Source organism: Octopus sinensis, linkage group LG11 (assembly GCF_006345805.1).
Source record: "Octopus sinensis linkage group LG11, ASM634580v1, whole genome shotgun sequence".
Lineage (NCBI taxonomy): Eukaryota > Metazoa > Mollusca > Cephalopoda > Octopoda > Octopodidae > Octopus > Octopus sinensis.
Genome location: NC_043007.1, coordinates 8095571 through 8122782, shown reverse-complemented (window position 1 = coordinate 8122782; position 27212 = coordinate 8095571). Strand labels below are relative to the sequence as shown.

Here is a 27212-nt window from a genome sequence, read left to right as displayed (position 1 = left end):
GAGGTCAGTTTTGACAAGGTTTTTACAGCTGGATGCCCTTTTGGACACCAACCACTTTATTGCAGTGTGGACTGGGTGCTTTTAAGTGGCACCTGCACTGACAGGGTCACCAAGTACTTGCAAGAAAAAAACTTTTAAGAGGGGATGAGGCATTGGAGGAGGTGATGATGAAAAGGTTATAGTGAGACAGATATAGATGTCTAAGGTTACCCGGCCAGAGAGAAATATCAGGTATGAAGACAGAAACAGGTGTGCTACCATAAAGAAAATACACGGTTGCCCAACCTGAGCGAAGTGCAGGAGAAGGAGAGAGAGAGAATGGGAGACCACTGGATGGAGATGGTGGCAAAATGCCGGGCATGGTCACAAGGATATATATATATATATATATATATATATATATATATATATATACATATATATGTACATATACATACATAAAGGTACAGTATATAGAATAAAATCTATCTACACTCTATAAAAAGTTTTCATTTCAAAAGATGACAAACAGAATTATCAATCTCTTAGGTTCCAAATGAAAAAAGATGGAGGAGGAGACTTAACATATCACTTAAATGGATTAAAGAAGATTAAGATTAAATTGGGAAATAGTTATAGTAGTAGTAGTACAATGATAATTCACAGTGTTGCTGACGTAGAGCCAATCCTTGGTTTATTGGGAATAGTGTTAAAGCAATGAGGTTGTTCTAAACAATAATTCTTTATCAGTCTTGTATTCAAAAATCTTTCAATCCTTGTAGTTTTTACCAATCCCTTATCTGAAATCTGGTGATTTATTATCTTCAGACTGTTATTAGATTATGGAAAGTATTCCAATGTGGTCAGGCAAAGTATCACAATTGCACAGTAAATAGTGTGTGTGTGTGTGACATGTATGCATATATGAAAGTATGTGGATGCCTTCTCTCTCTCTCTGTATGTATGCATTTTATATATCTTATCTTTTGTTTCAGTCATTAGACTGTGACCATGCTGGGGCAACACCTAGAATAATTTTTAGTTGAATGACTCAACCCCCAAAACTTATTACTTATTCTGTTGGTATCTTTTGCTGAATCGCTAAGTTATGGGAACTTAAACACATCAACACCAGTTGTCAAATGGTAATGTGGGACAATCACAGACACGATAGGCTTCTCTTAGTTTCCATCTACCAAATCCACTCGCAAGGCTTTGGGTGGCCCAAGGTTATAGAAGACACTTGACCAAGGTGCCACACAGTGGGACTGATCCTGGAACCATGTGGTTGGGAAGCAAACTTCTTACCACCCACACAGCCATGCCTATATATGTTGTATGCATTATATTTGTATACTTCTTTATCTAATTATTGATATGATGGCCAATCTTCTTATTTGATACCCTCTGCCCTTATCAGCACATCTTAGACTTACTGTCTCTCTCTTTTATAGGTTTTTCCTGCCTTGAAGGGGTGGGAGGAGACATATAGAAGGTTGTTAAATAAATAACTGGTTGACCTTACTCTTTGAACTTGGCCCCAAAACCTCACGTTGAATAGAAATAAAAAAGAAAAGAAATCAACTTTGTCTTGTAGCCCCCCCCCCATGATGCTTCGCGATCTGATTTTTCCTCTAACCCATCCTCAAACCTCCTTCACTGCAATAAAACTTCGTTACCCCACGAGCCACACCTGACATCACAGTATTTTCTCCTGTAATACTCCCAAACTGAACTCACAAATTCATTCTTATGACTGGCACAAGTCATAGAATCATTTTGTGAAACGTGCCGTTGGCTTTTGAATATTTTGGAATGTTGTGATTCATGTATTCATCTGAGAAAAAAACAGTTTTTCCTAATGATGTTATTTCTCCATTAATCAATTAAAAACTTGTTGGAAACAATTGTAGTGAATTGACACATTAACCATCTGTACTTATTGAGGTGTATATATATATATATATATATATATATATATATATATATATATACATATACATAATGGATAATAAAAACGAATGGTTTACACCTGGTAGCTTACTGGTAAAGCTTGGTCACTTTCACAGTGATTGTTATGTATATGGCAAATGAAAGATGGAATATACAAGAATTTATTATTAATCACGACACTTGTTTCGACACATCTAGCATTGATTCCTCTCGAGTGGGACACTCAACGACTGGTTCAGGAGCTTCCGGCAGTGCAGATGTATCTCGTTGGGTGATAAATAAATACAACTCGTTAAAATAACTGTTCCGCAATGTAACTTCCTGTTTTGTAGAAAGAAAAGCAGCCAGACAGAGGAAATATCTTCATTTATTTAGAAGATCAAAAATAAAATCACAGATGCAGAAAAAGAGAATTTTTTTAAATACTTTTCTCACTGGATTACGTGTTCGTTTCTCTTTTTGCTATCTGTGATTTTATTTTTTGATCTTCTAAATAAATGAAGATACTTCCTCCGTCTGGATTTATTTATTTATCACCCGACGAGATACATCTGCACTGCCGGAAGCTCCTGAACCAGTTGTGGAGTGTCCCACCCATGAGGAATCGATTCTAGATGTGTTGAAACAATTGTTGTGATTAATAATAAATTCTCAGATATTCCATCTTCCATTTGCCATACATATATGTGTGTGTGTGTGTGTATCCTCATCATAATTCTATGCTTGGATAGGGTGAATGAAAAGTCAACATTAATATGGTGATGATGATTATATATAGGTGTGTGTGTGTGTCACAAAAATGGTGAAACATGAATGACTATCCCTCCTGAATGAGATTTGGGGTGAGTTGTCTTGCCTGTCTATGACTATGATTTTCAGGGGTATTAACACGTGTCACTCTGAGAGAGTCATCTCCACAGCATCAAATCACAGCTGAGCAGCAAACAAGCAATGTACATACAATGTGTATATGTATTCGATATATATACAGGGTGTTCAGAAAGTCTCTCCACAGTAAGTATTTTATTGCAAAATAAATATTTATAAGATGGTATAAAACTACGAAAGAATACATTAACTTTTAAAAAGAAATTTATACGAGCTGTTGAAAATGTCTTCCTTCATTTTCAATACACAAGTTGACTCTTCTACACATGTTTTGAAATACAATATATATATATATATATATATATATATATATATATATATATATATCCATGTATGTATTAACTTTTACAAGGATTTAATGAGCAAGTGTGTGTGTGTGCATGCGAAAATGTAAAGCAATAAACACTAGACTTGTTCCTCTCACCATACATTATTTCAAAAATACTTTACCAAAATCCCCAACCTTTTCTTGTAGGGAAAGTGTATTACAAGGCAACCCTCACATGCACTGGTGCCAAAAAAAAAAAAAAAAGGCTGCTAGCACACCCTGTAAAGCAGTTGTCATAGGGAAGGGCACCCAACCATAGAAACCTTGTCAAAAACTGAGACACTAAAACGAGATGTGGTCCTGTGACCTCTTGGATCCTGTCGAACCATCCAAACCATGGCAGATTGATAGGTGGCAGTAAAACGATGATGATGATAGCAACAACAATGATGACAATGATGCTGATGATGATGACAAATACTCTGCGGAGGTACTTTCACTCAGCCATATTATTAAACAAAAACCATTAGCTTATGAAATCCTGGATGTTCACACCAGATGCAGAGTGCACTTGCACTCACATGCCATTGATGGAAGACGGAAGAAGCATTTATGTTCTTCGTTGAATCCACGAAATTTCTATCATCAGAGAGTAATTAGCTTTTGAACTGAATGAATTAATATTAATCTAATTAAACAAGCTGCAGAAACATTAACGATGAAGAATAGAGGGTAATACCAAACGTGGGGAGAAGGAAGAGTAAGGGTTTTGCAAGTGATGAGGGGAGGGCAGCAAGTGGGGGGGGGGTACTGAGATGTTGAGTGATGGTGAATGTAGATATAAGATGATGTTGATTGACTGAATGATCTGATATTGTGTTACAATGACTGGCCTAGCATTGAGTAATGACTTATGGCATGAGGTGGCATTAATTGATGGTGTCTGAATTGATTGATGGGCAGTGAATGAGGTAAGACTGACCGATGGGCAAGCGAGAGTATGAGGTGACATTGACAGCGAGTGAGAGTATGCTGTATTATGACGGATGGTGAAAGAGGTAGCCTTGACCAGAGGTAAATTGGGCACTGAATGATTGAGTGAGATGGTGATTAATGAGTGAGTTAGGTGAACTTGACTGACCAACAGCCAATGAGCAGACATATGACTGATAGCAAGTAAGATGATGTTGATTGACATGGAATCAAATGATAATGACTGATGGTGAGTGAGAAAACACTACTGACAAGTGAATTAACATTGACTAGCAGTGAGCAAGATGATAATGAGTGACAGTGAGGGGACACTGACTGACAATGAATGAGATGACACTGACTGATGATGGGAGAGGTGACTCACTGGTAATGAATGAGACAACAATGAAATGACAGTGAGTTGGCATTGACTGACAGTCAATAAGACAACACTGATGGACAAAAAAAATGAAGTAACATTGACTGATGGTGAGTGAGATGACAAACTGGCAGTGAGATAGCAATGAGAGATAGTGTGGTGACCCTGATTGACTGTGAGTTAAGTGACCTTGACTGATGAAGAGTGAGATGACTGACAAGATGATATTGACTGATGGCAGAAAAAGGGAATCGATTAAATGTTTGTGGGAAGTGGGTAAATTGTGTAGAACTGTCAGTGGAGTTAAGTGATTAGAAGTTGAATAATTCTGGATAAATATAAGAGGAACAGGGGGTGGGGTGGGGTGGTCATCTATGATTAATGCAGCAACAAGGTATTGACAGACAGACAGTAATCGATAATCTTTTAGCTGGACAACAAGGTTGTGTATCCGTGTGTCGGGATGGGGGGGGAGAGGATGTCGCTTTAGGGCGTGGTCACTCTGGGCACTTCCTAGGGGACCCTCACAGGTTTAGAAGCCCAGACCTGACCTGTGTATGCTGGAGCTTGCAGTCAATAAGTAAATACAATAGGGTCTTGTGCACTAACTGGCCACGGGGTGGAGGGGTTACAATACTGTTCAGACAGCCCTAGATGGGGATAGACACGTAGGTGTGCATGTGTCCGTAGGTTTCACCGTGCACTTGTCTACATATGCACGTGCATACATACATGTGTGTGCATTTGCATACATGTGCAGGTGAAAAACAAAGCTTAATGCTTATGTCTGTGTGTTGCATAAATGTTTATGAATGAAAGAAAAAAATAAACGAATGCAAATGTTGGTGTAATTGTTGTTGTTGCTTAGCCCAGGGTAAACTCTGCTCGAGCAGGGACAAATTTTAAGTCATTCCCGTCGTGACCATCTCGTCTTTAATGTAAAGCAGAATGTAGTTTAAAGGAGGTATAGCTGCTATATTCAGCAAATTAAACAATCACATATATGAGTCTACTTCATCAAGTGTACTTCTCCGTTTTTGTTTTTCGTAAAAAAAACAACATATTTTTTCTAATAATAATAATAATTTATACGACTTGAGATGTTTGCCTTGCCTTAATGTTTGATGTCCTCTTTAACAATTATACACACACACACACTGGCTGATAGTGTGTGAACACGTGCCTCCGTATATACTTGTAATCATTATTCAGCTCTGGTTGAGCAGATCTAGGATCATGGCCTCCATTCAACCTTGATCACCCTCGTCCTTTTTCTCTTTTTTTCAGACGGTATAAACAGGGCTACATTATTCAATGCCCCTTTCAGTTTTTAGGATGGCAAGGCCGTGGACTGAGTGCATTTTGGCTGCTATGTCTAGTTGATTGAGCGACTACGTGGAGGTCTTTTTTGACACGTATATAACAGTGTATGCGTACGTGACTGTGTGTGTATATGTGTGCGTGCTTGTGAGCTCGCATGTGCGTATCCGTATGTCTACGATATTGAACTTATGCACATATGTATGTCTCTCAAAAGCACAAGCATATCGACGTAGGCATACGCCAGAACATGTGCTAACGTGTGTGTGTGTGAAGAAAATGAGCGTATTTACATCTACACACATAGTTTAATTAGTATATTTACTTTCACACGTAAATGTGGTTGTTTAGCCTTGGCTCAGCCCTGCTTCCAGACATCTAAGATCACGGAGTTTCCAGTCGTTACTGTTAAGATCGCCTCCTTTATCAAATGTGCTCTTCAAGGTTTGAATGAAAGATTTTGCTGCTATTTCTAGCCTTCTGCTTTCCTCGTCACACGTATTTTAGGTAGTAGAATGGTAGGTAAGTAAATATGTAGAGAGGGCGGGAAAGAGGTAGACAGGTAAAGAGAGAGAGAGAGAGAATGCTTTATATGTCTCTACATAACGTAGGTTTGTGTGCAAACTCTCACATGCATGGTAATGTGCTTGCGTTAGAATGAGTGCGAATGCATGGGAAGCATGTGTTATTTCTGCAGCCATTGTAGGCATATCAAATATAGTCGGTCATCTGGAGATCACCAAGCAGACAGGTAGACATACATACGAAGGTGGAGACGGCGAAGATGGCAGAAACTGCATTTTTTGTTGTTGTTCTTTTAATCCGAAACAGGCCAAACGAATCAAGCAGCCAACCTACTTAGCTACCGACAAATTTTGCCTCAAACCATTCAAGGCTGACGAGAGAAAAACCAATTTATAAACTGGCTATTTATTTACTTATTTACCGTTTGATCAGGTCAATGACCAAATGTATAAAGAAGAGGAAGAACAGAGAACGAGAAAGGGCGAGTTGTAGGGTAATTCTAAAAAGGAGTTTCTTTTAACTGCTCGATGGTACCTGTTCGAATGTGAAAGTTATGCTTCTGTGAATCGAATCAGTACAATTATTAAATAGTATCTGCTAATTATTCTACTTCTTACCTTCTTAAGAACTAATAAAGTAAACGCAAGTAGGATTTGATCCCAGAACGTCGAGGGCCGAAAGTAGATTGATTCTGCTCATATGTCGATAACCACCCAGCTGACGATGAAGCCTCTACGTGTCGCCTGACCTGCTAGAAATAACGGTCAAATCTTGTTCAACTTATACCCTACTGTCTTAAATAAAAATGAAACGTTGGATAATGAAGCCGTATATACACTGTCTTTAATACATAAACTGGGCTGTCATGACTGGAACGGTCTTGATCATAACTGGCCTGAAATTTACCAAGAACAGCAGGTCGGAATCTCAGATCGATTCGCAGAATATTCTAGCAAATAGCAAAAGAAATATATATTGAATACATTTATGTTGCATTTTTAATTTTCTTTTCCTAATGAAAATATAATTAACAATTGCATACAAAATGTCTCATTATACACTTCAAATGCAAACTGTATTATATTAACTAGAGTTAATATTTATGTAGCTGGTCATTCATGATTTGAATTGATAACTATTTGGTGAACGTTCTTAACTTATAAGAAACACAGGGAAATAATGTCTCTGTAACAATAATGGAATTAAAACAACCTTTAAAAAGATGTAAACACCATTAACATGCAGCCAAGAGATTTTTGTACACTAATACGATTTATAATACAATATAATATGATTTGAAAGCGTTGTGTGAAAGAGAAAGAGTTCAGATTACACTTAACAAAACTTTTTACTCTCCACTTTTACTTTTCATTACAGAAAGCAAAGAAATTGTACTTCACTGTTTCTGATTTGGTGGTACATTAGAGATTGAATTTTAAAAATTAATTTCAAACTTCGCGTGTTTTGAAAAGTTAAGATTTTAAGTAGTTAAACAATTCAGAAAAAAAAGAAAAGAAAATTGCTTAGTTAATTAAACTTCTGTTTAGCAAAATTATATGACATTTCTTTTTAAGTAGCTTAAAATCCATATTAATGTTAGAGCTACTTAATTTAAGGCTTAAATTATACTTTTCAAAGTGCTTCACTCATCCTTGCTGTGCACCGTCGCAAATTTCTGAAAAAATGCTTCACGGCATTTCTTCCGGCTCTTTACGTCTTGGGCTCAAATCGCACCGACATCGACTTTACTTCTTATCCAGGATCGATAAAACAAATAAAGTACCAGTCAAGTAATGGTGGAATTGATCGTATCGATTGACTCCCAGTCCTCACTACACGAGGGACTACTATTGAAGACACTTTGAGAATGCCCACATAACTTCGGAACGTCAGTAGTACAATCTCTTCTTCAGAAAATATCTAGATTTTCGTCTTCAAATGAATCACTAGATAAAGAAAACCACAGAATTAAATATATATATATTAACAACAAATAATCAGACTAGTAAGCAAAGCTACTAATGAAGTGCCTTTCATCTTTTCGGGTGGATAAAGTACCCATCAAATATTGAGGTTCATGGTATCAACTGACCCACTCAGCACGAAATTAGTGGATTTTCGTCTAAATCAGAAACCGTTATCTAATACCCATTACTTTGATTGGGTTTTCTGTAAATGAGCTGCGACCTCAACGCGGTCATTAAAGCTACAAGAAATGACAACCAGAACTGCCCTAAACCACACACGACCGTCTAAAAATAATATAAACAAATAAAGGCAGGGTGCAAATTGGGTTAATGTTATATCTGAAAAAAGACGATTGATGATTGACACAGGTTAACGTTTTATACAGATGATACTAATAAAAATATTACAATAAAACAAAACCTTTTTTTTTATGTATAAAAGAAAAAGTGTGCGATGGTGTAACTTAAGTCTATGACCGTTTGGATAGCACATGGAACCAGTTGTTTGCGGGCACCAAAATGAATGAAAATCTATTTTGAACCGAGAAGAGATCTGAACTTAAAATCCGATTATGATAGTTGCATGACAAATGAGTAAAGGTGGGGAATGAAAAAGATAAAAAAATTATTTTACCGGATCAGTAAAAACAGTCTCTCATTGGAATAAACACTCAGAACCTATTTTAGATTTCAAATCATGAACACAGGTATTAATTTACAGCTACTTTTGGCAAATGGAAAAGGAGTGTTTCCTCACATTCAAACCCACGTCGAGAAGTTGTCGAGATGGGTTACTAAACACTATGGCAGTAATATTATAATCTCTTTATAACTGCATAATAGCTACAACATGGAGCTAAACCGTAAGCTTAAGCGTAAACAATACATCATTAGTCTACCTTACTCCCTAAACATACTTGTACAACACCGACATACATACGAACCAATGAAAGTAATTAAACACCTGCAGTTTCCAACCTGAGGTTTGCAGAACCTTGGCGGGTGTGCGCGGGGTGAGGGTCACAAAAGTAACACAAGCGAATTGTGAACTGAGGGCGAAATTTTAAAAGGTCGCAGTACAAAATGTACAACAATGTTTCATGTCTCTTACAAACACTTGACTTAATCGTTTGCCCGGTTTAACATCATCACCTAGCATCGTGGATGCCTTTCGCAGAGTCCATTTTATTGTTAAGATAGGGGCCAAGTTTCCGTTTCTGAAGATTCCTTCCTTTCTTCCTCTCTCTCCCTCTCACCAGTCTTGGAGGCCCTGCCAATGGAGCATAGCTACCCAGTCTCTCCCGAATAAAAGATGAAAACAAAACAAAAATGAAACTAGGAAAACCGAATGTATATTGGCTTTAATAAAACTATTTATTGAGGTAAGACAGACTTTTCAAATGCTTTTTGGTCCGCGGAAAAAAATAATTTAAATAAAAGGAGGTTCTTTTGTAGTGAAAATGTTGGGAGCCACTGTTCCACAGTCAATCGACCTGCTAGGAATAACAGTCAAACTTTCTTCAAACCACACATTGTTCCTCATTTTAAAAAAATGGAGGAGCACATCGTATAATATAAATCTCATTATACCACAGAAAATAAAGAAAAAAGGCGGGATGATCAAGGCTGGAAGGCCTTTTGTCATAGAACCTCTTGATCAAGAATAAATTAAAATAAATCCCCACCACCACATACACACAAGTAGTAGTAGTAGTAGTTGTTGTTGTTAAGAAGCAGAATATTTCAAATTTGGAGGGGGGTGGGTTTTTGAGCTGAATTATATCGGGTCCAGGACTTGAATGGATCCTCTATTTTATCGATCAGGAAAGGATGAAAGCAGAACGTAAAAGAGTCGTAAATAAGTAGCCGCAAAGGCTTGTTGTCTGACGCTCCACTGATTATCACTGCACCACCCTCGTTAATCACCATCATGACCACCACCTCAGAGGGAACGGTTTATTTTAGTGTCCGACAACGACTAAACATAGGTACACCACAAGAGGAGGGAGAAATCTCCTTTAAGTCACACCCTATTGTCTTAAAAAAGAGAGATGGTGAGCTTGAAACAGTGACATGATGGTCACGAAGCTGGAACGTCTGTGATCATAAGTTTGTCTATTTGATCAGGGCTGACCCGGAGATAAACAGCGACGAGCTTATGCGAGATCCACTACACAGTCGCTCAGCATGCTAGAAATAGCAGCAAAATACCTCGTAAATCATACCCTACCGTCTCAAAGAAAGAGGGGTGCGTTGGATAATGTAGTTCCTGACATATAAAACGAAGGGATGGCCACATATGGAACCTCTGAGTGAAAATTTACTGGATCGAGACTGATATAGAGTTAAACTCTCTTCTATCACTGGTCCCATGCAGTGTTTCGTTTGTTTAACTGTTAACCAGGCTTAAGTTGAATTATATATCAAGGAACAGTTGCAGATGTACCCTAAAATACGTTGCATTGTGCCAATACTATAAGACACTGTTGTTACAAACCAATCAGTGGGCCTTTATGTGGTCTCTCGACCTGTTAGAAATAGCAGCCAAATTACCCTAAAATTGCACTTTATCGACATAGAAAATGACACATTAGCTAATGTGTTCCAGGGTTCCCTTAAAATAAGAAAAAGATCGGATGATTACGGCTGGAATGCCTTTCCTTATAATCATTCTCAATCAGGACTAACCTAAGATAAAACCCGCAGACATTACTATTCGTTACTAACATTACCAATGATTAGCAATCAGTGGATTAGCAGAATCCGTAAAAAGACGGACAAAATGCAGGTAGTTGATTATGTATGTAACCGTACGCTCTGAGTTCGAATCCGGTCTGGATCGACCTTACTTCATAAATTCTAGAGTAGACAAAATAAAAGTAGTATCAAGTCATGTAGCGACACAATCCAACGCCGGGTTGAGCACTTCCACCTGGCCCTTAGATGCCTTCAGTGGAATCTATACCACGGCAAACATCTGAACCCGAGCTGAGGAGAACTTCGTCTCTTTCCCTCCCTCCCTCCCTCCTACCAGTCCCGAGACCTTAAAAAGAGTCATGGATGATGCCCTTCTTCAGAATAAACCATAAAAAAAAGAATGTTTAAAAATCAACCGCTTTCTATATCTCTCCTCAAATGTGTAGCCATCTCTCGATTTCTGTAACCATGAGAATGGAAGAAATAAAATATGCAGACTATAAAATGAATCGTGGTAATTTAGTTTCTTTCTTCTATGTTCCGAGTTCAATTCCCGCCGGAGTCGATGTTAAGTTCCTTCCAAATTAAAACCCAACACCAAAGTAATAAATAAATAAACAAATCTCAAAACACCCGGCACGAAAATGAGTCGATTCGACCGGTTACACATTTCGCCCATAAATTTGTGGTTTTTCTATTACTGTCGACTTTGATCATCTATCCGGGTAGGAAATCGATAAAATAAACAATCAAATAGTGCAGATCGAATTAATCGACCCCTTTCCGTCAAAGTTTGCGGCTTTGTGCTACATGTTCGATGACGACGATAATATTCATCGTCATGATGAGCAGTGGGTTCTGGAAATTCGGAAGTGGCGGGCAAAACCCTGCCCTTTTATTTAGTTATGTCCCTTTACATTCCGAGTTCGAATTCTATCACAATTCACTTTGCTTTATTGATCCGGAAAGGAAGAAAAGGCAAACATCAATGAAGTACCGAGGTCGACTCGATCGATTGTACTTGTTGCCCTAAATATTTGAAGAGGCCTTGCCTCCGGTATAAATCATCATCATCGGTAAATGATGGAATTCTCCCCAAGCCCCCAACACTCTCACCTAGTTATATTCGTATGGAGTCGACGACGAAGATGACAAAACAACGATGGTAAGATTGTGTGTATATTACGGTGTGTGTGTGTGTGTCGCGCGCGGGGGGGGGGATTAGATTTGTGTTGTATACAATAACGGACTAAAAAAAACAAACAGATGTAAAAAAGAAACATAACAAAATATAACCAAACAAATATACAATATATTCATTTTTCTTTCATTCAAGAAAACGAGTAAACATGAGAACTACCTACCACGAGAAGGAACATGCCTGTCTTGTGGACAGATCCTTGGTGGCTTTTAAATCTCCAGGGAGAAGGCGGTGGGGGAATAAAGCCGAATCATAAGTGAGAGAAGAGGAGAGAAAGAGGAGAGAGAGAGAGAGAGAGAGAGAGAGGAGAGAGAGAGAGCTGAACAATAACAGTAAAACTATCGCAATCAAGTGCTCTTAGCAAATGTTTCCGTTGACAGAAATACGAAAGCACATGCAGATTTATACATACATACCTGCACACACACACCTGAACGCACATATAACACGTGTACACACATTTGGGTACATAGGAACATACACATGCAGAGTTAGCAGAGGCAATAAAAGAGGGAATGGAAATGATACGGAGAGCGGCTTTAGTGGACGTCACGAGATACACACGAAAGAAGGTGCACTGCATTAATCACGCACTTATCTTTGGCGTCTTGGAGATGTCACCAAACAAGAGAGAGAGAGAGAGAGAGAGGAGGGGGTATCTTAGCAGTAGCAATACCACCATTTGACAGTGACAAGCAAGTGCGTGTGTGTTTTTAAGTGAGTGGAAGGCAAGCGACAGAAAAATATGTAATACAGCCAGCAGGAAGAATAACGATACGAGATCACCACCATCACCACACGTACCTAGATGAACACACACACAGATAATACCACGTACACACATATCGCACACACGTACATAGTATGCAGACACACACACACACACAAGCATGCTTAGAGTTAATGACATGCACACACCAGAAGTGACACACTTCCGCTCCGTGCGGACAGAGGAGCAAACTGGTTGACTTCTTTTCGAAGTGATTAGTTTGGTGACGAGACTAGGAAGTCTGCCCTGATCGAGCAGACAAACCTCTCTAATGAACAAAGCCATTCTAACCATGGCCATTCCATTTTGTCTTTCCCTGAGGACCACATTATCCAACGCGTTCTTTGCATGATTTCAGTGTGGTATTGGCTACTATTTTTAGCAGGACGAGCGGCCATATAGAAACCCATTTAGTAATCGATTTGATACATAGACAAAATAGCGTGTGTGTGTCTGTGTGGTGTATGCGTGCGCGTACAGACAGCTCTCTTAATGAAGAGACGTTATGTGAAGTGGTCGATAATCAAGAATCGAAACAAGTGTTTAGGATGTTCGTCTTATAATCAAAAGGTGGTAGGTTCAGTTCTTGGAGCAAGCAGTGTGTTGTGTCCTTGAGCAAAGCACTTCATTTAACATTGTTCCAGTATAAATAGATGAAAATGAGTATCAACCGAATGCTGGTGTAGCTCTCTCTCTCTCCGCAGCTGTCACATCCAGGATGCTCCACTGGGTCAAAGGTAGGAGTACCGAGAGGATATCTACGTCTACTCGTGACCAAGGTTTCCTCTAAGCTGTGCGCTTGTGCGCGCGCACACTTTTTACAAATAACGCACAAAGCAAAAAATGTGCGCACACAAGATTCTCAAAATGAAATCGATTTTTTTTTATTAATTGAAGAAATCAATCGTATAATTTCATAAACACACATCCATTGAAGTGTGTCGATACGGTTCTTGAGAGATGGTTACCTGCATGAATATTTCTCTTTTATCTTTTACTTGTTCCAGTTATTGGACTGCGACCATGCTGGAGCATAGCTTTCAAGGGTTTACTCAAAGAAATCGATCCCCGTACTTATTTTGGTAAATTCTTGTACGTCTGGTATTTATTCTATCGGTTTATCATTTTCCGAAATGCTAAGTTATGGGGACGTAAAAAAATTAACACTGGTTGTGAAGTTGTGGAAGGTGGGGGCAAACACAGATACAAAGACACACACACACACACACACACACACACACAGAAGCGTTGAACTTCGACACAGTTTCCATCTACCAAATTCACTCACAACACTTTAGTCGGCCCAGGGCTATAGAAGGCACCTGCAATGAGATTGAACCCAAAACCACATGGTTGGAAAGCAGACACACAATGGGCTTCCACACAGTTGCCATCTACCAAATTCATTCACAAGGCTTTGGTCATCTCGGGTTTATGGCAGAAGCCATTTACCACCAAGGGTGCAACAGAATAGAACGGAAGTGAAAACCACATGACTGCAAAGCAATCTTCTTAATCACTCAACCACGACCGTGTCTGCACAGACTTTGTAGAAACAAGCTAATATCAGCACAAAGGTACATTACTACACACACACACACACACACGCAAATCTGGAGGGAAAATTGCTACCAACTTACAGACACCCAAGGCAGTAAAAGCCTGGTGTACATTACTGTATAAATAAGATGAACTATGGCACAGGAGTGGTTGTGTGGTAAGTAGTTTGCTTACCAATCACATAGTTCAGGGTTCAGTCCCACTGCGTGGCACCTTGGGTAAGTGTACTATAGCCTCGGGCTGACCAAAGCTTTGTGAGTGGATTTGATAGACAGAAACTGAAAGAAGCTCATTGTATATATGTATGTGTGTGTGGTGTGTCCGTGTTTGTCCCCCCACCATCGCTTGACAACCGATGCTGGTGTTTATGTTTATGTTTTACAGTTTCAGCTCTTGAGGTGTGGCCATGCTGGGGCACCGCCATCCCCTGTAACTTAGTGGTTCAACATAAGAGACTGACAGAATAAGTACTAGTCTTACAAAGAATAAGTCCTTGGGTTGATTTGTTCAATTAAAGGCAGTGCTCCAGCATGGCTGCAGTCAAATGACAAGCAAATAAAAGAGTAATGAGGAAGCTGCTATTTCTAACAAGACTATTTGCTCAATCTATTAGAAATAGCAGCTAAATCTCTTTCGAATCACACCCAAACATCCAAAATAAAGAAGGATACATTTGATGATGACACAATGATGTCCTTGATATATGAAAAGACAGTATGGTGATGAGAGGAACCCCTTTTAATCATCGGTTAATGTAATCAGGAGAAAAACATCTGAAAATGCTGAAATGAATATTTGAGGGGCCAGATAACGATCACTGACTTAAAAAGCCCCCTTGTTTTGGATTTGAAATTTAAAATGACTGATGGTTATCAAATTATTCCGTACATGAATGGATGCTGAGAAAAAGAATTGCTTCCCGTCAAAATCAGTCTTCAGTATCATTTTTTTTTTTTTGTACATTTTGTGTTTAGCAACAGATCAGCCTTGATTGAGAAGACAACTATTTGAAGATGAAAGGTGTTCAAGCCACAGGCAGCTTTTGTTCAGCAAACTTAAACACAGGTACACAAGCACATCCTATATATGCATGCATGGAGGCATATGAGGGTATGACCCTAGTCGTTAGGGTTTTGTAGCCTTGCTCATTAATCTGTGAGTTAATTTATTGGACAGGATGACTCATTATGTCCTCAATCAATGCATTTAATTTTATATCATTCCTGTCTCCTCAGCTGAAAAATGGGTACCAGCTTAGTACTATGTGGACGTAAACAAACTAACACTGGTTGTTATGTGTCTAAGGGTGGGGACACACACACTGTTTCTATCTCCCAAATCCACTCACAGGACACTGGTCAGTGCCAGGGCTGTAGTAGAAGACCCTTGCCCAAGGTGCCACACAGTAGGATTGAACCTGGAACCACACAGTCGCAACGTGAGCTTCTTGACCAAATAGCCATGTCTGCAAAGAAATGCTTCACAAAATAAGACTCTTCCTGCTGACCATTGTTTCATATTTAATTTGTTACTGTTGAGGTGAGAATGTTTGAAACGAGGTCAGCCATTCCATGAATAATGTTTGCTACAAAATGCCAGTCACTCTCTCTTCAATTAGTTGAAGACATTGATTTACGCCACATGACAATATTCTAAAGCAGACCTCTCCTCGCAAATAGCAACAACAATAATAATACATTCGCTTTCAAAATACAACAACAGCATCTCCTCAAACAATAATGCCAAAGTAGATTTGGCCAATATTCAATACTGTGTAACTAACCCTTTAAAAGAAAGAAAGAAGGAAACAATGCTTGGAAACAGAATTGGCCGTAGATTTCATGCTTATTGTTGCTTTCCCATCTTTTTAATGAAATATTGATTTTTTTTTATTGTTGTTTTTACTAAGTACAGAACCATAAGTATTTAAGGAATAGGAAACTGGATGTTGTATCATTAATGCCACTTTCAACAGAATTAGCAGCATTAATGATAGGAATTAGTTTCCGACAAATCTGGATTTCCGAATTGACATGTAAAGGAATTATGTTTCTCTCTCTCTGTCTGTCTCTACTGTAAATACAGCAACTGCATAGAACTTTCCAGATGGTCATTTTTCCTCCCACACAATGGTCCCCAATCAGAGGGTTGTGGTCCAGAACTAGGTCAATGGTCATTTGGTACTGAGCCACACAAAAAGAATAAATTCTTTAATTCTGAGTTGTATTATCACCATTTAACATCCATTTTTCCATCTGGCATGGTTTGGACAGTTTCACCAGGACTGGTAAGCTGAGGGGCTGCACCAGACTCCAGTCTAGCATAGTTTTCTACAGCTGGAGGTCCTTCCTAATGTTAACCACTCGAAGAATGTAATGGGTGTTTTTACATTTCACTAACACAGGTGCCAGATGCATGACACCAGTATCTATCATGATTACAATTTCACTTGACGGGTCTTCTTCTCAAGCACAGCATATTGCCAAAGGCCTCGGCCATTTGTTGTTGCTTCCATGAGGCCCAGCGATCAAAAGGTGCTTTTTATGTGTTACCAACACATAAAACGGTAAAGGGTAAAGGTGCCCTTCAATTACGAATGACCATGGGATTGCACCTAGAAAGTTCTCCTCCAAGGCATAACTTTGGTTAATGTTGTTTATGGAAGACCAGCAGTCGCCCATGCATACCAGACTCCCCTCTCCACACCACTGATGCTATCTATGGAAAAGGCAAAGGCCGATACAATTTGGCACCAATGACATCACAACTCATTTCTACAGCTGAGTGAACTAGAGCAACGTGAAATAAAGTGTCTTGCTCAAGGACACAACACACATCCTAATCTGGGAATTGAACTCACTACCTCATGATTGTGAGCCCAATGCTCTCACCACTGAGCCATGTATTATATATATATATATATATATATATATATATAAGAATGTAATTATGGTAAAAATAAATGGCATAATACAAAATGTAATAACTACATTTGCATTATATAAGTAACAAATTGTATACATAATTGGAGACTTTGCCTGTGCTGGTGCCACATAAAAAGCATCCAGTCCACACTGTAAAGTGGTTGGCATTTGGAAGGGCATCCAGCTGTAAAAACCTTTCTAAAACTAACCTTGCCTCTGCTAGTGCCATGTAAAAAGCACTGAGTCCACTCTACAGAGTGGTCGGTGTTAGGAAGGTATCCAACCACTAGAACCCTGCCAATTGTACTACCCATGCATGCATGGAAGGTCGATGTACGACGATGATATGGACTTTGTGTTTTGTTATGTGGTGATCCTCAGGTCCATGGAAAAATTGTCTTGCATGGAACCAGTTAATGGTGCAAAAAAGCTGGAGCCAATGATCTAATGAATATTTGTGAATGTTTTGTCTGGGACAAAAAAGTTTCTATGTCTGATAGATATGGTTATGAAGTTAAGAAGTTCCCCTTGCAATCACACCATTCTTGGTTTAATCCCAATGCATGGCACCTTGATCAAGTGGCTTCTACCACAGCTCCAGATCAGTCCAAGTTTACAAGTCGAATTAGCTAGATAGAAGCTATCTACCCAGTTCCAATGAGCCTGGTGATAGACGTTTTAACACCCACCACCAAGTCTTTGAGTACTTTTAGTGGGGTCCAATCTATTGCAAGCCTTTGGATCAAGTTTCCAAGTTGAGGGTCAATCAATGCATTGAGGGTCTGCTTCTTACTACAACAACCGATGAACTGTCATTTCTTTCTCGCTTACCCCCACCAATCTCCAGCAAAAGGGACACAGATATTGTCCATCTTTCTGTACATCATTTATATTATCAAACGCTGTGTGGATAAGGTATTTGACCACTGACTGCATGGTCCTAAGTTCAGGTCTTACTAGATCCACTCTTCCCCAACCCAACTCTCTCTCTCTCTCTCTCTATATATATATATATATATATATATATAATATATATATATATATATATATTATATATATATATATATTATATATATATATATATATATATATATATATAGTTTGTTTGTAGCATTGTTAGCTCACTCCTACATCATTTTATTGATTTTGATGAAACTTGACACGTGAGTAGAACTTGTGTCTGGAAACCTACTGACATACTTAGATTGTTGAAAAAATCTATATTATGGCTCCTGGAAGGGAACTTTATATCTACCTCATATAACTAATTTTTTTTAAACACCCAAGGGAAATAACCCATAGCACCTGTACAATATTTTTTTAAACACTCAAGGGAAATAACCCATTTCATTGTTTATGTGATTACTTTGAATATTGATTTTTTTGAGTGTCCAATTTCTAATTTTTGCAGAAAATGTCACTTTTGTACTTTACTTGACACGTGAGTAGAACTCATGTCTGGAAACCTCGTGACATACTTAGATTGTTGAAAAAAAAATCAATAATAGGGCCCCTGCAATGGATCCTTCTATATACTACATATTACTAATATTTTATTTAAAAAACCCAAGGGAAATAACCCATACCACCTGTAGATTTTAGCGAAGCAATCAATATTTGATTCTCACAATCAGCCGACCTAATTCTGCATTTCTCTACTCACAGTTTTGAACTGCTAAACATTATTATTGTACTTCCTTAATTTGTATCTTAAACACTAAGGACTTCATACATTTCTATACATACATACTTTTTTTGAATGCTCATTACTCTGATAATTCTGCATTTTTACAGTTACACTTTTTCCATGATGGAAGATAAATTTTTTATTCCACAACGTATTTGTAGTGGCTTCATGCAGGCATAGCATGGATTCGATCCTCGATTGCCAAATTTCACTTAAGAATTCCACACTTTTCTCACTGTAAAACAATAGTTTCTCTGTGAATGACAGCAGTTATACAATTCCCAGATGGCTTGACTAAGCAGAATGTCTTAGCCTATCACCAAACTCCAACAACGTCTCTCACCAAACTCCAACAACGTCTCTCACCAACCTCCAACAATGTCTCCCTCCTCCAGCTGACAGTTTTTTGTACTTTTTCGTGACAGAAATACACCTTTTGTGGCAGTTATAATGAAAGTGCTTTCTTATATCAGAGTAATAAGGCGCTTCAATAGAACATCTTTACCCCTGGGAATTACTGGGTACACCAGCTAGTATATATATATGTGTGTGTGTGTGTGTGTATGTATGTATGCATGTATATAGTCAAATCAAAAAATCAAACATAATAACAAACAAGAAGATGTGCACATGGAATGTATTAGTTTCACACTCAGTAAAGAGAGGTTTTGACATTTTGAGCATAGTTCTTCATCAGAAAGGAAAATAGAAAAGTCCAGAGAAGCAAAAATATCCCCAACAGCACATGTAGTTACATTGATGAAGTATGCATACACTCGCAAATACAGGCTTCTTTCAGTTTCCATCTACCAAATCCAAGGCTTTCGTTAGTACTTTGCATTGAGACTAAACCTGAAAGCCTGTGGTTTGGAAACAAACCTCGTAAGTACTCAGCCATGCATGGAAAATGGCTTGACACCATCTGAAACCTTTTGAAGATAGCTAAGGCTGACATGTCTGAAGAATCTGAGTTGAAAATGTAGGGCGTGAAAGGTTTGAAGTGCCCTTATATGATGGGCTTCTTTCAGTTTCTGACGACTAAATTCACCAACAAGACTTTGGTCATACTGGGGCCATAGAAGACACTTGCATAAGGTTCCATGCAGTGGCACTGAACCCGGAACTACAAGGATAGGAAGCAAACACAACTGTAAAATATGCTTAATTTATTATAATTGCATCTGTTGTGAGGAAGGGAAACCCCAGTAGCTTCATAATGAATTCTGCTCAAGTAAGGCAGGGTAAGAAGGGGGTAAAATTCAGGAATTAAAAGGAGTGGGTGTGACCTTCGATATGTGCAGGGATAACCCTGAACATGCTTCAGTCATATCAAACCTCCTCAGTTTATATATATATATATATATATATATATAATATTAATTAGAGACAAAACCACTATTTTGCAAAACAAACAAGGAAAGACTTAATCAATACATAAGATTTTAATAAAAAGTCAAAAAAACCGCCACTACAATTGTTTCTTGTCCTGATCGACAATCTTCAGGTGGACTTCCAATTTTCAAGTCAGTTTCATAATTTGAAACTGACTTGAAAATTGGAAGTCCACCTGAAGATTGTCGATCAGGACAAGAAACAATTGTAGTGGCGGTTTTTTTGACTTTTTATTAAAATCTTATGTATTGATTAAGTCTTTCCTTGTTTGTTTTGCAAAATAGTGGTTTTGTCTCTAATTAATATTATATAATATTTTACTATAAAATTGGATTTAATCCTAAATCTGATTTTTTTTCCCTGTAAATTTGGATTTATTCCCTAATATTTATTTTATATATATATATATATATATATATATATATAATGTGTGTGTGTGTTTGAATAAATGAATAGAAAAAGCTTTTCTGATAATTTTTCCACTTAAATAATCAGGTGGTTATAAGTTTACAAAAAGGTGACTGATGGAAGTTTCTCACTTAAAAGCAGTCTTCAAAGTGATAATTTTGAGTTTATTCACCGTTTAAATAGGGAGTGTTTAACTAAATACATACATACAAACACCCATTCATATACATATGCCCTTATAGTACCAAGGACTTTCTGTTTCTTATCTAATATAATAAATGCAAAAACTAATTTGTGTGTCAGTGTGTCACACTTTGACCCTCTCTCTCTCACTATTCAATGACACATTGAATAGTGAGAGATAGTGAATAATAGTAGGCATGGAGATGGTGAGGGCGGTGGCAAAGACAGATAGAGAGAGAAAAAGAGAGGGAGAGAAAGGGAGACAAAGAAATTTAGGGAGAGTTGATGTTTGCAATGGCAGTAATAATAAGAGCAAGAGAGAGATGATGTACAATGTTCCTGAACAAAAATTCCTGTGGCCAGCATACTGAACCAACTACTGAACACTATCATTTTTATTTTTGCTTTCTTTGATACATACATGTGTGTAGGTGCACATGTACATATATATTACACACACACACACACACACACACACACATACATAAATATATATATATAAAATACACTTTAATCGAAATACAGTTTCCCCCCAAATTAAACATATCTAATACAATAAATGTGAATGTCAGTGTGTCACACTACTTCAACTTCACTTCTACAGGCCACAACCCAACATATCTTATTCTTTGTAAGCCTAGCTGGAGCACACCCTCTTGCAGGGTTTTAGTCAAATGAATTGACCCCAGCATTTATATTTTAAAACCTGGTACTTATTCTATCAGTTTCCTTTACCAAACCACTAAGTTAAGGGGACATAAATAAAACACCAGTTGTCAAGCAGTGGTGGAGGGCAAACACACATGCATGCATACATATACGACAGGCTTCTTTCAGTTTCTGTCAACCAAATTCACACACAAGGCTATAGAAGAAGACACTTGTAAAACACTTGCCCAAGGTGCCATGCAGTAGGACTGATCTAGAACATGGCTGTTGGCAAGCAAACTCTTTACCACAGAGCCATACCTGCACCTGTGTGCACACGCACGTGTGTACATACATACATACATAGACATGTAAAAGAGAACACCTATACTGAACTATTGAGAAATCTGCAGTTACTCTATCTAGATTACAAGTTCAGGTTTATGGTTTATACCTGTAATTATTTGGGCCCTGGGAAATGTCACACACTGCCTAAATACCAATCTTGAGAAATTAGGTTTCTCAAAACCAGAAAGGAGAAAGCTATTCGAAGACTACAGATCTAATCCATCACTGGAACGGTAAACATCTGTAAAACTTTCCAGAAGTTTATCATTTAAATTTATATGAACATGTCTAGATATGTAACTATATGCATGAGAAGACATACATAAAAAACATACAAATCTGCACATACATAAATACATACATACATACAAACAAAAATACCCTGTTGTTGATGTTGAAATTCCAATGAAGGAAGCTCGACTCTGGGTTAGAAACCAATTCTTCCTCTATTGGTAAGAAATCTTGAAATAAAACTGAATAATGACATTCATTGCCATGAAATTTCGATGGAATGTTTTAATTCAGGTTACTTTAAAACCAGAAGTTTGTCTCAAAACTCGAGAGAAAAGATCATAGGTTTACAGAAATGTATAAAGTTGAATAATATGGGACAGAAGTATGGAGTTGAGTCAACTCTGGTCTTTGTCAGATTATTGACACACCTACCAAATACTATTTCTATAACTGTGCCACATATCTTAGATGATATTGTGCTAGCAATATAAAAAGAAATAGAAACATTATACCGAGTCAAATGACAAACTATAAATGTCAGTGAGAGAGAGAGAGACATTAATGTTTTCCTTCTTTGTGTTTCTTAAATAGAGTATTAGGTCAAACTAGGTTGGAAGCTTCTGGAAGAGTGAGGTAATATCACAGAAACGACAATTACTTCTAGCATATATATGTGTGTGCGTACGTGCATGTGTGTTTATATATCATCAAGCAATATGTTATTGGTTATGATGGCAGCGAGCTGGCAGAAACATTAGCACGCCGGGTGAAATGGTCTTTACGTTCTGAGTTCAAATTCTGCCAAGGTCGACTTTGTCTTTCATCCTTTCAGGGTCAATAAATTAAGTACCAGTTGCATACTGGGGTCGATCTAATCGACTGTCCTCCTCCCCAGAAATTTCAGGCCTTGTGCCTAGGGTAGAAACGAATATATTATTAGTTATAGTATATAACTGGTCAGAATGTTACCATTGGCTTTGCACCCACTATTGCACCTGGGCAATAGAACTGACCAGTTATGTGTCATAACTATGATATATACTACTCAATGATATATAAAAATACAACTGCTCTATTACTCATTCTGAGCATGGTTTTTTTTATGACTAGGGACATTTAACTGATATGCATGTATATATTTATATATATATATATATACTAGCTTAAGGTGACCCGCTCTACATGCGGATAAGAGTGTGGTTGTTACTTTCTGTTGCTTCCTTTCAGCATGTAAAAAGCACCATCCGAATGTGGCCGATGGCAGTGCCGCCTTGACTGGTTTCTGTGCCGGTGGTACGTAAAAAGCACCAACCGATCGTGGCCGCTGCCAGGCCCCCTGGCACCTGTGCCGGTGGCATGAAAAAAGCACCCACTACACTCACAGAGTGGTTGGTGTTAGGAAGGGCATCCACCTGTAGAAACACTGCCAGATCAGACTGGAGCCTGGTGCAGCCTCCTGGCTTCCCAGACCCCGGTCAAACTGTCCAACCCGTGCTAGCACGCAAAACGGACATTATACGATGATGATGATGGTTCTCCCTCTTTGTTTCTCTCTCTTTTCTCTCTCATTTTCCCACTCTCTTACTTTTCTTTTCTCTTGGACTCTCCCTCGCTTTCACTTACTCTCTATCTTTATCTATCTCTCTCCCATTTATAAACAACAAAAGATCTTGAGTAAGTTGAGAAATAAAATATTTAGAAAGATCAATCATAAATATCAGGCAGTGACAACGGAAAGGTCTGCTTCAAGGCAGACAGCAAAACACTAATATTTAAAAGGGACAGACGAACTTGCGAGCTGAATAAAAATAATAAAATATTGGAAACCAAAGTTTGAAGGGATAGAATCTGAGGATAGTAGAGTCACCATGGCTGGCATTTCTTAACGACGGACAGCAACGTATTGACAGTTTAACGGCTGGCATAAAATTTTGAACTTGATGTAAAAGAAAATTCCTAAACACCAAGTTTTGAAGTGATTCTTTCTCATGACCTTAGACTCACCATGGCAAGCATTCAAAACTTCTTCATCATGGATGGCAACACATTGACGACTAAAAGGCTGGCGCAAATTTTTTAGCTTGATGTTACAGAATTCCTAAACACCCGCTCCTGTAAATTTTAATCCCCTTCCAGCCCCATTTAGACTCCTTTTCACATTTTGGTTAATATAACCCGATTTCACTTGGGTTTACTGGGGCCACATTTTATAAGATGAGGAATTTTATCCTAGAGGTCACACCTTTCATTTGAGGAAAAAAATAGTTGTCATGCAAACTTGCCAGCACTTTTAACATAGGTGTGCCTATTTTCAGCTCAACCGACCACATAATGCACACATTTTATATATATATATTATATATATATATATTATATATATATATTATATATATATATATTTGTGTGTGTGTGTGTGTGCACGCATTATATATAAAATGTATACAAATTATATATATATATGTGTATAAATTAAATTAGAGATAAAACCACTAATAGGCAAATCAAACAGTGAAAAACAAACTAAAACGTAAAAATAAAAATATAACATACAAAATATATAAAATATAAAATTGAAAAATTTAAATTATTTAAATTCAAAATTAAAATTATTAATTTATATTTATAATTTTAAAAAAATATATGTATAACTATCAAAAAGTATTAAAAAGTTTAATATACATAAATACAGATATATACACTTTGTATATATATATTATATATACATATTTATATATAGAACACACACACACACATCTATAAATAAACCCAATAAATATCTGATTCATAATATTTGTTCTCATGATTGTGTGGTGGTGGTGGTGGTGGTGGCGATGATAATTCTCTCTATGAATGCAGACAGACGTAGAGAGAGAGTGTGAAAGCGCTGTCGAAGGCGGGGAGGGGGGAGATATAGAACGCTGTGACACAGCGTTATAAAGAGAAAATGAAGGTAAGGGAGTTAGACGCTGTTAAACGAAGTTATATATAGAAAGTGAGTGACGGAGGAAGACAGATACATAAAAGAATGAGAATAGACTTGTCAAAGTGCATTTTTGGCCCTAACAACGACACCTTTTAAGATAGCGATTTCTAACCTAGCCCACTGGCATCCTCGCCTCATTTTACATGTCCCTGTAAATTTTGGAGTCAATCCGACAGAATCTAGTGGCCTTTAACCCGTTCTCAATGCCAAAACCAAACAAACAAACAAACTTTTCGCATTTCAGATTTATAATATATATATATATCAACATGTGTATGCATACACATGTGGATGTATATGTATGTATATACATTCAATGGTTCACAATGCCTGAGGATTTTGGATTGTGCAATCCACCAATTACAAATAAATTACAATGCTATTGAGATCTTTACAGTATGTACTGCACTGCCATTGATCTTCATTTATTTTATATATACATACATGCATATATCCTAAAATGTGTGTGTGAGAGAGGGAGGGAGAGAAAGAGTCATTCACATTCTAACATTGATAAGAATGAAGAAACAATATATGCACAATTAAATGATAAGAGGTTGACATTATTTATAGTTTGTTATCATTTTCAGATATGATAATGGCTGAAGAGTAGAGGTGTGTAGAATGTGGTACTCTAGACTAAGCACCTTAGCATTTAGTCCTTTCCAGGGTCACCTCTCTTAATAAAATAACTACCAAATATGCAATATATAAGCACCTAAAATCACTTGCTCTGACCCCACAAATTTACAGTTTTGAGGTATTTTAAGGAATTATTTGTACTGGGTTAGGGTTTTAAAATGCATCTGGTTCAGGAATTCCAGGGTTTTGAAGAGTGTAGAACCATCTCTTTGCCATTATTGTTCCCACGTCTGCTCTGATCCAGAGTAGTAGATCCTGTCAGAGTCAGAGCTATGTGTTAAGCAGCATGTAACCACTGAGTCCAGGGTACACTGAAATCATGGGATGCAACATGGCAGATGTGAACTGTTTTGGTAAATGAATATTATTGAATCAACGGTGAGTGTCACTAAATGCTGATTGGATGAACAATCAACAAAGTGTTAAGAGACAGGATCAACCAGTTGGGCAAACTATTGCTGTCATCTGTAGCCACTGCTGTGCAGAGGAGATATTTCAGCCAGTGAATGACCAATGTGACTAAAATGCAAACCAGACATTCATGCCACATCACTCAATTGGGACATGTAGCATAGAAGAGTTGTAATGGTCCAGGCAAGTCACCAGGCAACTGGATAATGATAGAGTCATTAATATTTTAAAAACTCAATGTTAATGGATAGGTAAAAATTAAAGCAATCGTGGGCAAATTGCAACCCAAGGGACTTTCTGAATGACATATTACCTCATCAGCCTATCTGATGATGAGTCATGTCACATGTGGCTGGCTTGATGATGAGTCATGTCACATGTGGCTGGCTTGATGATGAGTCATGTCACATGTGGCTGGCTTGATGATGAGTCATGTCTCATGTGGCTGGCTTGATGATGAGTCATGTCACATGTGGCTGGCTTGATGATGAGTCATGTCACATGTGGCTGGCTTGATGATGAGTCATGTCACATGTGGCTGGCTTGATGATGAGTCATGTCACATGTGGCTGGCTTGATGATGAGTCATGTCACATGTGGTTGGCTTGATGATGAGCCATGTCTCATGTGGCTGGCTTGATGATGAGCCATGTCTCATGTGGCTGGCTTGATGATGAGTCATGTCACATGTGGCTGGCTTGATGATGAGCCATGTCACATGTGGCTGGCTTGATGATGAGCCATGTCACATGTGGCTGGCTTGATGATGAGTCATGTCACATGTGGCTGGCTTGATGATGAGCCATGTCACATGTGGCTGGCTTGATGATGAGCCATGTCACATGTGGCTGGCTTGATGATGAGTCATGTCACA

General features: G+C 38.0%; 1 protein-coding gene across 5 annotated transcripts in view; it reads right to left on the bottom strand.

The window, feature by feature from the left end:
* Positions 1-27212, bottom strand: part of LOC115217207 (MAGUK p55 subfamily member 5-like) — a 140476-nt gene that overhangs the window by 84255 nt on the left and 29009 nt on the right. The window contains exon 1 of one of the 5 annotated variants that reach the window (XM_036507047.1): positions 12313-12453. The exons of 3 other annotated variants lie outside the window; for them this stretch is intronic. The gene's annotated coding sequence lies outside the window, so the exon portion shown is untranslated. Of the gene's footprint in view, positions 1-6084; positions 6232-12312; positions 12454-27212 lie in introns of those variants that run through there. One more of the 5 variants, XM_036507048.1, reaches the window with a different exon arrangement.